Here is a 13,575-nt window from a genome sequence, read left to right as displayed (position 1 = left end):
ACCGCCAGTCAGTCTTCCAGAGTGGCTTTACTGGTTGCATTCCCACCAGCAGTGAATGAGAATTCCTGCTGCTTCACGTTCTTACCAGTATTTGGTGTCGTCAGTGATCCGGATTCTGGCCATGCTTACGGATGTGTAACCAGTGTTTTCTGACTTTTTTTCCTTGTGCAGAAGGTCAGCTTCAGAATACTGGACAATGTCCAGTTGGCATTCCGAGTTGGAAGAAATGCCTGCAGTCACCTGCAGTTGCAGACTGTGAATGACATCGGTCCATTTCCATTACCCAGGTTTGAGATATTCTGTTGGCTGCTCTGTAGTTGTCCATTTGGCATTAGCATACCTCGATTAATTAAATAAAATGTAGAACCTCTTTTTAAAAATGTCACTATACCTATATGGGGAAATAATCTAAAATAGAGTGGATGTATGTGTACGTATAGCTGATTCACTTTGCTGTACGGCAAAAGCTAACACAACATTGTGAATCAACTAGACTCCGATAAAATTTTTTTTTTAAAGTCACTATAAGCTTTAGGAACCTGTACTAGAAAAAAGCCTGTAATTTAGAATGGTTGACTATCCCTAAAAGAGTATACTATAGTGCTTGCCATCTTATTAAAAAAAAACCAAACACGAATTTCTGCCATTTTTATAAACAGTATTAATGCTACTCTAGTTATCACTGAGCAAGTAAAATATCCTTTGCACAGCAACTTTTATAAAATAGTGGGATGTGTAACTGAAAGCAGCCTTCAGGAGCTATAAGACTTAGTAGACTCCTAAGGCCCTAGCTTTGAGTTTCTGATTCAGCAAGTGTTGGTTGGGACTCTGGGGTTAAAAAAGCATTTACATAGCGATAAAGCATTTGCATTTTAAAATATCTTGGAGATTCTGATGCAAAATGGCAGGAGAATCACACTCCAAGGCGCACCGCCTGCAACCACCTGCCCTGATCAGTAGGAGTCTCTCATTCTCAAAGGAAAAGCTGAATTTGTCTTGTACAAAGAGCAGTAGATCGGGGAGCATCTTACTTCTGAAACGGTGCTTCACGGGTGGGAGTGAGAACTAGACCTTCGTCCTGAGCCACTGAGAGTTTGGGCTCTTATGTTACTGTGGGTAACCTGGTCCATCCTGAATGATGAAACCACTGGCACACCTAAGAGGAGAACAAATCTGATTTCATCTAAAGACCAGTCCCTCACCGTCCTCAGGTGGCCTGTTACTTGTGCTTGCACTCGTGTCTGGTTACGGGTCATTGTGTTTGGCCAGAGCTCTTTCCTCTCTTTATCTCCAACAGTCGCCTCCCCTCTGCCCCTTGGCATTGACTCCTTGAGCCAGACCAGCTGTGAAGTACCACCCCGCCCTCTGTGCTTGTCTAGCTGTTTCCTCGTGGTGTAGTTTAACTCGTTCCTCTATCTGCTATACCTCCTGTAAAGTAGGCACGAGATGAGATTCAGATTAACATTTCAGGAAAGATGCTGTGTACTTCACATTGAATCCCTCAGGAGGGTATCATGTCAGGCTTGCTCACTTTTAGGATGCTGAATTTGGTCGCTTGGTTGATCTCACCGATATAAAGGTACATTTTTTCCCTTTGGACTTAGCAGGTGCTCTGCAGGGTAATGTTTTGGCATCAAAATGAATATCCTATTCCCTGACAACCTATCCACTGATATTTGCCTAAATCAGTTATTTCATTGGGTGTTTCAAAATTGTGATTTTTTTAATTTGCTTTTTTACCCAAATAGTTCAAAATGTGTGTGTATTTGTGTGTGAATGTGTGTGTGTGTGTGTGTGTGTGTGTGTGTGTGTGGTGGAGATATTGATGGGTAAGGCATTGATGGGTAAGGCATCGATTTTTTTTTTCTTTTTCCATATATTTAAGGTCATTTTTACTTTCTCTGTGTATTGCCTGTCCATGTCTTCTCATTTTTTTCCCCAGCAGGTGGTAGTGGTTTTTTTCTTTATTTAAGATCTTTTTTTATATTTTAGGGAGACTAACCCTTTCCCTGTGATATACTGTGCAGATGTATTTTATCACCAGAATTTCAATTCATTCATTTATACTCAACATGGACTCGTGTCTGGTGTTAGCTCTGCCATCCATATTTTACTGTCTTTATTAAGAGTATATTTAGTGTAACTTTGTATAATTATGCTTTATAATTTTTGTCTTTATACTATGTAGTCTTATTTTTAAAATACTTTAGAACATTTCTTTTGGTAATTATATATTTGGATTTGTATCCCAGTAGTTGCCTTTTTACCTTTTGCAAGATTGTTTTGGTTGTTCGGGATCCGTTGGAATTCCATATGAATTTTTGGATGTGCTTTTCTATTTCTGCAAAAATGCTGTGGGATTTTCGATAGGCATTGCATTGAATCAATAGATTGCTTTGGATACTGTTGACGTCTTAATATTCAGTCTTCTTGATCTGTGAACAAGGAATTTCCATTTATTTGTGTTTTTTAAAATTTCTTTCAGCAACATTTTATAGTGTTCAGAGTACAAGTCTTTGCCTCCTTGGTTAAGTTTATTCCTAAGTATTTTGTTCTTTTTGATGCTATTAGAAATGGAATTATTTTCTTAATTTCCTTTTCAGATTTTTCATTTTTAGCATATAGAAACACAGTGGATTTTTGTGTGTTGATTTTGTATCCTGCAACTTTTCTGAATTCATTTATTAGCTCTAACCATTTTTGTATGTGGAATCTTCAGGGTTTTATACATGTAAGATCATGTCATCTGTGAACAGAGATAGTTTTACTTCTTCCTTTCCACTTTGGATACCTTTTGTTTCTTTTTTCTTGCCTGATTGCTCTGGCTAGAACATCCAGTCCTATGTTGAATAGAAGTGGTGAAAACAGGCGTCCTTATATTGTTCTTGATCTTAGGAGAAAAGATTTCAATCTTTCAGTATGAGCTATGGGTTTTTCGTTTATGGCCTTTACCATATTAAGGAAATTTCCTTCTCTTCCTAATTGGTTGGGTATTTTTTTTTTAATCATGAAAGGGTGTTGAATTTTGTCAGATTTTTCTGCATTAATTAAGATCGACTATGTGGGTTTTTCCTTCTTTCTGTTAATGTGGTATATTACACTGATTGATTTCTATACATTGAACCGTCTTTGCTTTCTGGGAATAAATCCCACTTGGTTATGGTCTATGATCCTTTTAATGTGCTGTTGAACTAGTTTGCTAGTATTTGTTGAGGATTGTTGTATCAGTGTCCGTAAGGGATATTGGTCTGTAGTTTCTTTTCTTACCATGTCTTTGGCTTTGGCCCAGCTGTTGTTTATGGTTGACTTTTGACATGCATTGGTAAACTAGAAGAGTGACCACCATGAAAACCTGACACTTCAGCAAGGAAGAGGACAGAAAAGCATTTCTCAGACTCATAAACCGAGCCATCATCCTTCAGCTCATCTTAAATTTTTCTTTTGATGTGGTTACCAAAAATGTGAAAATTAAAATCAAGATGGCTAAAAGGGTCATGTAAAATATATGAGAAATTCTAGACTCATTCCAGCCATCTGAAAGCAAAGGCAGAATACTGTAAAAGACATGGCGTTGGAGACGTGTTGAACACCATGAGTGTGAAATTGGGCAACAGGGAAGCTATTATTCAGATTTCCAGATTGCCCTACGTTTCCATCAGAGGGTGTTCCTGTGGTAAAGCAGTGACTGAAGACGGTGGTGAGGGGTCCAGGCCAGTGCTCTCTAATACAAGTATAGTGCGAGCCAAGGATTTAGTGTTTCTAAGAAGCCATGTTTTAAAAAGTAACAGGTGATATATTTTATTTAACCCAGTGTATCCAAAATATTATCATTTTAACAAGTGGTTGAGGTAAAAGTCATAAATGTGACATTTAACATATTTTTTAGTACTCAGTCTTCACAACCTGGTGTACTTTCCGCTTACAGCACATACCACCTTGGACTTGCCGCACCGTACGAGCTCAGGAGCCACAAGTGCCTACCTGTTTGGGGCAGCAGAAACCTAAGCAGTGGGGTCTCGCTTGTCCAGTTCTGTTCCTCTGTTTACTTTCCCAAAGCTTCCCAGATGAAGTGGATCGCTTTCCTGCCCTCTGTTCTTAAGTGATCCAACCGCAAGACAGTTCCTGTAGGAAGGTGTAAATCCTGAAGCCTTTAGTTGGTGCGATGACACGGTCTTTAGAAATAGCAGACTTCGGGCAGACTGTCAAGACACAAGCCCTTGGCAAGCGGTCTTGGCCTCTGAAGGGGAAGGAGGGCCGTGGCTGGGTTGTTTGTGGCAGATGAGGGCCGGGGGGGATTTGTGGAGGGTCTTAGGCCCGTGGGAGCCAGCGGGGGCGGGGGGGAGAGTTTGTGAGCAGCTGGTAGACGGGAGAGAGAACATCAGGGAGTCTGGGGACAGAAGTCGATGGGCAGAGAGGCTGGCCTTTCTTTCCTTCTCTCTTGCCCGTGTGTGAGCGCGAACGAGAGCTCTGTGGGGTGGTGAGTTGGGTCGCACGTCACCAGCTGCTCACACAGGCCGTGGTCTCGCTCTGTGTGACCCTCTCATCTCCCTTGTATTCCTTCCAGTCCCCGCAAAGCAGCCATTTAATGTAGCTAACGTGCCTCTCAGGATGCTCGCCCTTAAAGTGTGTGTGTGTGTTTTAAACTTACACAGATGTACTCCGCCACCTTTCTGCCCTTCTCCCTGCCTTCTCTCACTCGTGCTGTCTTCTGACTTTCTCCCCTTTGATGCCTTTTCCCTGGGTCTTGCTTGGCCCTTCTTGAGCGCCTGTTGCGTGCCAGGTGGGGTGCTGGGTGCGTCACAGGCACTGTTTCCTTAAAGTCTCATGGTGAGCCTGCGAGGATGGTGGCGTTTTTCTCATTCTGTGCAGGAACCTGCCCACCATCACACAGCCAAGCAGTCTGGACTCACACTTCCATGTTCTGAGTCCAAAATCCACACTCTTTCTGTTACTCCTAAACCCTTCTTATGCTTTAGAAAAAAACGTCCACATCCCTCTCTTAATGAAGAAATGATGCAGGTTACTTTGGCGCTCTCTTGGGACGCAGATAGTCCAGCTTTTTGCAGATTTGGTGATGACACCAGCTAACATGCGTTCGGGGCTCATGGGAGGCAGTGGAGAGCAGTGGTTAGATTCCCAGCTCCGCCCCGAAGCCCCTCCGTATCTGTGGACTTTGGGCAGGCTGTCAGCCCCTGCCGGGGGGGAGAAGCCAGATTCTCTGTGCCGGAACGAGTGGATGGTAAGAAACAGGCTGCGTGCTTCCCACGCATTCATTCGTTTGGCAAATCTTCGAAGGGCCTGCCGTGGGCAGCTGGGGAGATGGGAGAGGACAAGGCACTGAGGGTCCCCGCCCTGCCCTCAGGGAGCTTACCTTCCAGTGCGGCAAGTAAGAGGGCTGACACGACAGGAAGGACGGGGACCCCCAGCTCGAGGAGGAAACAGTCACGGTAGCTGCGGCGCACTGCTGTCAGCCTTCTGTGTGTTCGCGCTCGCTTCCCACTCTGCCCCACTCTCTAGGGCAAGCTTCCATTCTTAACAGCTTTATTGAGGCCCAGTTTACCTACTCTAAAATTCACCCATTTTAAGTCCACAGTGCAGTGATGTTTAGGAAGTTTATCGAGTTGTGCCACCCCGCCATCCGGTCGTAGAACATTCCCATCGCTCTATAAAGCTCATCCTCAGGAAGAGCAAGACATTTTGTCCTGTTGGTTAGTGAGGGGAGGCTGTGTTTTGTGTGGAAGGGGCACCGGCCTCAGGCCAGGAGAACCAGGACCTCGTCCTGGCTCGGCCACTGTGCCCCCAGGTACGGCCCTTCCCCGCGGAGCCTCGGTTTCCTCACCTACGAGGTAGAGGGCCATCTTACCAAGTCCCCGATACTTGTGAGATCTTAGGATCTTATGTAAGGAAGAGCTGAGTACTTGTGGTAGCTAAGAAGGCATTAGAGAAGAGATTTACAATATAAGAGGAAAGGAGATGTGGATGGGAGAATTATCAGAGGGCGTTCAGGGCGCGGTGTACTGGGAATTAGGAGCTCATCTTTTTCTCTCACCACTTTGCCTGGGACATTAGGAGGAACCCTCCAGTGTCACTACATTCCTTAGATTTCCAAAAATATTTGTAAGTATCATGTACAGCCGTTTAGCTCCTTGCTTCTTATAAGTGGTTGATTAAGCATATGCAATGCAGGTACTTGGCATATCTCTATAAACAGTTCACCCCATGGACCATCAGTGCTCTCTTTACTACGGGAAATAGACTCATTAGCATCTTTAAATCTAGTCAGATTAGAGAGAATATTCCAGAATCCTAAGAACCAATTCAGAAAACTTATCCTTAAAATTCTGTTCCTCTAGAGTCGCTCTCGGTACCAAAATCTGTATTGTTTCTCTGGAGAACCAGAACCGATGTGGTTCACATAGTCATGGCGGCCGACATGTCCATCCCCAAAATCTGTCATCTCCAGGCTGGAGAACAAGGGAAGCCGGTGGTATAATTCGGTCCAAGTCCAAAGGCCTGAGAAAGGGGGAAAGGTAGGCTGAGGGTGTAAGTCCCAGTCTGAGTCCAAAGGCCCAAGCTGATGTCCAAGGGCAGGAGAGGACGGATGTCTCAGCTCAAAGAAGGAAAAAAAAGTGAATTCACCCTTCCTCCACCTTTTTGTTCTATTCTGGTCTCAACGGATTGGATGGTGCCCGCCCACATTGGGGAGGGTCACCTGCTTTATTCAGTCCAAGGATTCAAATGCTCATCTCTTCCGGAAGCGCCCTGAGACACACCCAGAAATAACGTTTTACCAGCTATCTGGGCATCTTTTAGCCAGTCACGTTAACACATAAAATGAACTATCACATAGGGGCAGCCTCTTAAGCGTCTTCAAATCCAGGCCAAGGATTTGAGGCAGCTGACTGTCATGGGGACGCCACTGAAACTTTGGTTATTGCTTTCGTATAGTAGTGAATGACCCAAGATGGTCACCTGGAACGAGGCCCAAGCTCGACCCCTGTCATCCCCATGCGTGAATCTGCTCCAGCTAATCTCTGTAAATTTTTGTTCCTTTATGTATAGATAATACCAGCCTCACTGGGTTTAAGACAGTTGACAGGTACGTGTGAAGCACATAATCGTGTTTGGTGCCAAGTACTTGATGTTTTAAAATTGTAAAAGCTGTTTTATGAATATCAATTAGGCAGCAACGTTTTGAGTGAATTGCAGGGGAGCCAGTAGTTCAGTGTTTTTCAAAATATCGTTCCTGGATCAACTGTGTCAGAGCCGCTTAGAATACATCGTTAAACAGGTAGATCCCAGGTCCACACCAGATGAATCTGAACGTTGGAATTTAACATATTTCCAGGTGCTGCTTATGCACATTTAGGTCTGAGAACCGCCGGGACTGATTAGCCCTCAGTAAATGTTAGCTGTTGTTTTGTTATTTTTTTGCTGCAGCTGCTGCAAATTATTACCGTTACGGCCTAGAGGAATCCTAACCCAGCTTGGGGAGGGGTCGTCAAAGGCTTCCTTTTGAACTTGTTTGCGCACCAGAGTAGGCTTGGGGTGAACCTGTAGGTTGTGGCCAGGTCAAGAAAAAAGTTATCCATTTAGAACAAGAGCACAGAAATACGGGAGATCATGGCTTTTGTGGGGAATTGTAAGTAGCTCAGAATGTGAGCTAAATGAAAAGCATGAGAGACTAGTAAGGGGTGACGTTGAATGTTATGTCGGCAAAGATGGAAAGGCAGTTTGAGGCACGAGTGACATGAGGTCGGATTGGCATTGTAGAAGGATTGCTCTGGGCTGGAGGGGGTCAAAGGGAGGCTGCTGAGATCACGCAGGAGAGCAGTTATGAAGGCCTGAAGTAAGACTTGGTTGGTGGAGAGGGTGGGGCTGAGCAGGTGAAGGGCTGGGAGCGGCAGGGCTTGCTGAGGGCCTGGGCTGTGCACAGATGCGAGGCAGCGTGACTTCCAGATTTCTCGTAGGGTCCCTGGGTTGACGCCACCACTCACCCAGGTAAGGAGAAGAAGAGGAGAAGCAGGTGTGTGGGGGAAAAAAGCTCTTGGTTTTAGGCATATTACGTTGGAAATGGGACATCCAAGTGGAGATATTTTATAAATATTGGACCATGGGACTGGTATTTAGGGAAGAGACCTCAACTAGAGAGGGAAGTCTGGAAGCCACCGGTTGCTAGTGGAGGATTAAGCTAAGGGTGTGCCTACAATTTATCGGGAGGTCTTAGAATGAGATAGATCTGAGAACGACACCTTGAGAAGCAGACAGAAGGAAAAACAGCAAGAGGGAGAGAGCACGCTCTGGAAAACCAAAGAGAGGCTCCAGTGAGAAGAGTTTCAGAAAGTTACTCACTATGTCAAATGCCACATAGAGGTCGTTTAATTTAAAGAGTAGAAATTCTCTGTGCCATTGTCATCTGGCAAGAGCAGTCTCAGTATCAGATGGCAGAGGCAGAAATCAGATTTCAGCGACTTTATAGTTGAAGGAGAGAGTAAGTGGAGACCATGGATACAGACTGCGCTTATGACTGGGAAGAAAAGAAATTCTTTATCTATATAACTTTTCTGTTAAAGGAATGGAAGTATATTAAAGACCAACAATTTTAAAAACCCGAGCACACACAGCCTATGGAATGGGCACAGAAAAAGAACGTCTCCTAGGGGACTTGGTCCCGGACTGTCAGCCTTTAAAACGATGGGGCGTCTTCCTCTTTTTATCCGCCGTTCAGGGGCACGTGGCCGGGTAGCAGGCAGCTGGGCAGGAGAGCTTTATTGATTGGATGGTGGATGGAGATACAAGCCCAGCCTTTTTAGGTTTACTTCTTTGTAGTTTCAGATGGAGTTAAAAGGAAGGGAATTAAACAGAATCATGTTAAAATATTGATACGTACCAAGAACGATACTTTTAGTTTTCAAATAGCCTGTCATTTCCCCCAATTTGCTAGGATGATGCTTTTTCTCTCAGTGTGCTTTCCCTTCCCTTCCTCATAATTCTAGCAGAGTAGTTAAATATTTTAGTATCTTACAGAGCTTGGCAATGAGTTAGGCTTTTAAAATCTGAGTGTTGTTACCAGATAATGAGAACATAGGATCCTAGCGGGAATGTTTCACCACGGCCCTGAGCCCCTGTGCCGTTTGACAGCTTCCTCTTAGTTAAGAAACAAGACAAAACAAAACAAGAAACCCAAAAAAACAAACAAAAAAAAACAGTGATGGGAAGAGCGGGATGCAGGAAACAGGGGTGCTCTATACCGCACCTCGCCCTTGCCTCCGACAGGGTGGGGAGAGAGCTACCTAGGGTATTAGACACTGAGTTTGGTGTCCTCTCCTCCTTAGGCCTGGGAAGTGTGCTCTGAGGGCAGCCCCAGTAGCCCAAGGGCCGGGACCGCAGCTTCAGAACGCAGGTCAGGCGCTCCCAGCCAAGTGGTTTCTGAAAACGGGCTACGTTAATAGACGTTTAATGTTCCCCTTCCTCAGCAGCTGCTACAAAGCGCCGTCCTCTTTGCGGAGAGCTTGTGTTTGGTGCTTTCTTCCTTCGTTGCTGCCCCGAATGCTTTCCCCTGATTTCCTGTTCTCTCTTCATTTCCCCTCCCAGTTCTTTCTCGAAAGCATTTTCAAGTTCCTGGGGATTTTGAACTCATACAGTTTACAGTAGTTGCTCTCACAGGACTATATTTTAAAGGGTAAAACGTGAACAGCAAAGCGAGAAAGCTGCTGTCTGTGGTGGAAAAGACAAGCGGTAGAGGGATGGGGGTCTTCAGCTCTTTGCATGTGCCTGGTCATGTTTGCCTGCCCTGCCCAACTGGTGGTGGCCTCCCAGGTGCAGTTTACTTGGGCAACTTTTTGATTCCCGCCTGCCTTTAAGTGACATACACATCAACTACTTAGCAAAGTGGCTGGTTCATTATAAGTGACAAATTCATGCTGTTATTCAACAAACATTGTGCATGACCTATGGGCCAAACCCTGTTTAAGGCACTAAAAATACAAAAATAAGACACAGGAGTTCCTGCCCTCAAGGGTAGCTGGTAGGGGAGAGACGGGCATGTAATCAAGACAGTGGACAGGTGGAATTTGAGTTGTGTGCGTTATTCCTCGTAACTGTGTTATAGGAACAAGGTGGGCGGAGCCTTAGCTGATTCTCTGTGGGCCTGGCGGGGGGCGTGTGTAGGAGCCGGGAAGTTTCTACAGGAGACGTGGCAGTTGGGTTGAGTTTTAGACGATGAGTGGAATCCACCAGGTGGAGGAGAAGAGGTGGACGGATGAACAAACACGAAGGATGGACAAGAACGACGAGTAGTGCAGGCGATGCAGGTGCTCTGACACGGAGCCGGGGCGGTGGGTCTGGGGGGAGGGGCGAGGTGGGGAGGGCAGTGGTGGCCCGACCAGGCAGCCTTTATCCTCTAGTCCAGTGGGCGTGGTGCTGTGTTGTGAGCCTCAGTGAACTGGAGGGCTTTATGAAGGGAGGCTGTGTGAGCAGGTTTCTATTTTAGGAAGACGTTGGGAAGGCAGGTGGATGCGATTGGGCGGGGGTCCGATGCCCCTGGTGCCTCGCTCCACTCCCCTTCCCCGCGCCTTCAAAGTGCAGGGTTTCACACCCTAGTGGTGAAGGATGGGAGCCGCTGGGTCAGTGCGTCTCCTGGTCCCTCCTGGGCGGAGGACAGTCAGAGAGGCAACCTGCACATGCCTGATGAGTGGGAGGGGCCCGGCTGCCCAGCCAGGTGACCTCAGGAACTCATCCTTGTACTGGCTTTGCTCCGCCCACCTCCCTCCAGGCTCCCGTGAGCACCTCCCTCCAGGCTCCCGTGAGCACCTCCCAAAGCCGCGTCCCACTCAACAGGTGTCAGTCAAGCCTCTGATTATCAGGGGGAAAGTGGGGGGATATCCAGGCTGGGACAGCAGGTCCCAGTGAGGAAGCCGGTGCAGTAGCCCAGGTGAAGATGATAAAGGATCCGCTCAAAACGTTAACCTCCAGGCCATCAACAGGGGAAGGAGTGGGGAAGGTTGTAGCCGGGAGAATGGAAAGGTCTCAAAGGCCCATCCAAGTGCGGTTGGGGGAGGGGGAGGGGTTCTGCTGACGGGGACGCTGGTGGTGTTATCAGTTTCAGTTGAGAAATAAAGTTGCAAGGGTGGGGTGTACAGGGGAGACCACAGGTTCTACTTTGCACGTAAGAATTTAAGAGGCCACCGTGGGAAACGCAGGCAGAGATGGTCAGTGGGAAGTTGGATCCGAGAGCCTAGGGCTCAGGAAAGAGGTCTGCACTGGGCAGTTTGTGAACGATGAACAGTCGAGGAGTGCAGGGCACCCACTTAGCGTCTAATCGCCTCAGGGTGACTCTCTCCCCACACTGGCAGAGGGAAGGGCGAGGCGCGGTGCAGGGCGCCCCTGTTTCCCGCATCCCACTCTTCCCATCACTGTTGCGTCACCTTTTTTTTTAAACTAAGAGGACATTCATTCATTAAAAGTCATATTATCATAGTCTTATTTTTTAACTTGGTCTTCCTAAAAAGAGAACTCAGGATAAAGTAAAAAACCCTTTATCATGTGGGAGGGTAGCGCGGGGAAGAGAGGTGGGCAGGTAGGCGCGGCCCCGGGTGAGGTCCTTGGATTTTACTCCAGGTGTGCTGGGGAGTCGTTGGACGTGGGCTGGCGGTTGAGGAGACCCGCCTGCGGCTGGGGGCAAGTTTATTGGTTACTAGTGTAACCTAGTCCTTCTTTTGGGCTAACTTCTACTCATCCTTCAAGTTTCGTCTTAGGCCAGTGAATCCTTGAATTCATGATCAACAGGAGGACTTCCCTTCACTCCCAGTTGGGGCTGAGTGGTCCTCTTGTGATCTCCCAGCAATTCAGAGAGACCTCTGTTATCTTGAGCGTAGCACCGTGGGGAGAGATGTTAGCACACCTGCCCCCTCAAACATGTCAGCTCCTTCAGGACAAGGACTCAGGCTTATTTCATCTTCGTATCATCAGCGTCTGACATGTAACAGGCGGAAAATCACTCGTTGTTGAAAAGAACTGAGGGAACTAGAAGGTATGGCTGGGGCAAGAGACACTTCAGGAGACTCAGAGGGGGCTGCTGGGGAGGAAGAGGCCATCAATAAACTAAGACCGTTGAGGACTTCACTGGTGGTGCAGTGATTAAGAATCCGCCTGCCGATGCAGGGAACATGGATTTGAGCCCTGGTCCGGGAAGATCCCACATGCCGCGGAGCGGCTAAGCTCGTGCGCCACAACTACTGAGCCCTGTGCTCTAGAGCCTGCGAGCCACAACTACTGAAGCCCGTGTGCCTCAACTACTGAAGCCTGCATGCCTAGAGCCCATGCTCTGCAATGAGAAGCCACTGCAATGAGAAGCCCACGCACTGCAACGAAGAGTAGCCCCTGCTCGCCGGAACTAGAGAAAGCCTGTGTGCAGCAACGAAGACCCAACGCGGCCCAAAATAAATGAATTAATTAATTTAAAAAAATAAATAAAACCATTGAAAGCAATGTGTATGTATGGTAGAAACTGAAGGCTGCGAAGACGAACAGGGCTTAGGAGGCGGGGAGGCTGTGGGTTGCACAGGGTGACTATGGTGGGCTTCCTGGAGGAGGTGGCATGGGAGCCAAGATGGGCAGGGGAACGGAGTTAGCCATGGAGTAGAAAGGCTCTTGGGCAGAGCTGCCTGGGAACTTCCTGGAGGAGAATGGACAGGAGCAGACTTGGGTCCGCCCTTTGGTCCACTTGCAACACAGCTCCAGAGAGATCCTTTCATTTTATTTCTTTTTATTTTTTGGCCATGCCACGTGGCTTGCAGGATCTTAGTTCCCCGACCAGTGATTGAACCCGTGCCCCCTGCAGTGGAAGCGCGGAGTCCTAACCACTGGACCGCCAGGGAAGTCCCTGGAGAGATCCTTTTAAACCATCAGCGTCACGAGCGAGGACAGGGGCGTCGTGTGTGATGTGACTCAAGGGCCTGGTGCACGGTGGGCGCTCAGTGATGGGTCAAATGCAGGACTGATGCCGGGAGTCCGGGAAGATTTGGAAAGGAGAGGGATTACAGTGCAAAAGGCAACAGAGTCACTTAAGAAAATAGGCCCCGGGGACCTTTGCCTTTGGGAAGCTCTCCACAGGGACAGGTCACTACAGAGAAGAAATCCTTTGGATACAAGGCGAGTGCTCTGCGCGGCTCTACAATTAACCCATGCTCCTCCTCCCCGGCCCATGTATGTGCTCGTGAAAGGCCATCTCTTCTGGCTCTGCCTCTTGATTTGAGTTCAGATGGGCCCTGTTAAAAGCTATAAAGAATTTTTTATTTATTTGGATTATCTATTTTCATCATCTATTTATGGCCTCAAAGGTTGCCCTGCAGGATGTTCAGTTGTTCAGCACAATGTTTTCCTAGTGGGTTTGGGAAGAGGATGAGAATAAGCTGTTTAAAGGGTTATCCTGAAGTCTGTCCAGGGCTCCGATGCAGCCGATGCCGACATCCCCACTCGATGGCGAGCTGCACGTCCAAAATCAAATACAGTCGTTCATCCTCGGAACACAGACCCTTTGTGTCTATTTCTTCCTAGGTAGACACCTCGTGGTTA

This window comes from Delphinus delphis, chromosome 18 (genome assembly GCF_949987515.2).
Source record: "Delphinus delphis chromosome 18, mDelDel1.2, whole genome shotgun sequence".
NCBI lineage: Eukaryota > Metazoa > Chordata > Mammalia > Artiodactyla > Delphinidae > Delphinus > Delphinus delphis.
Note: the sequence above shows the minus strand (reverse complement) of the source record.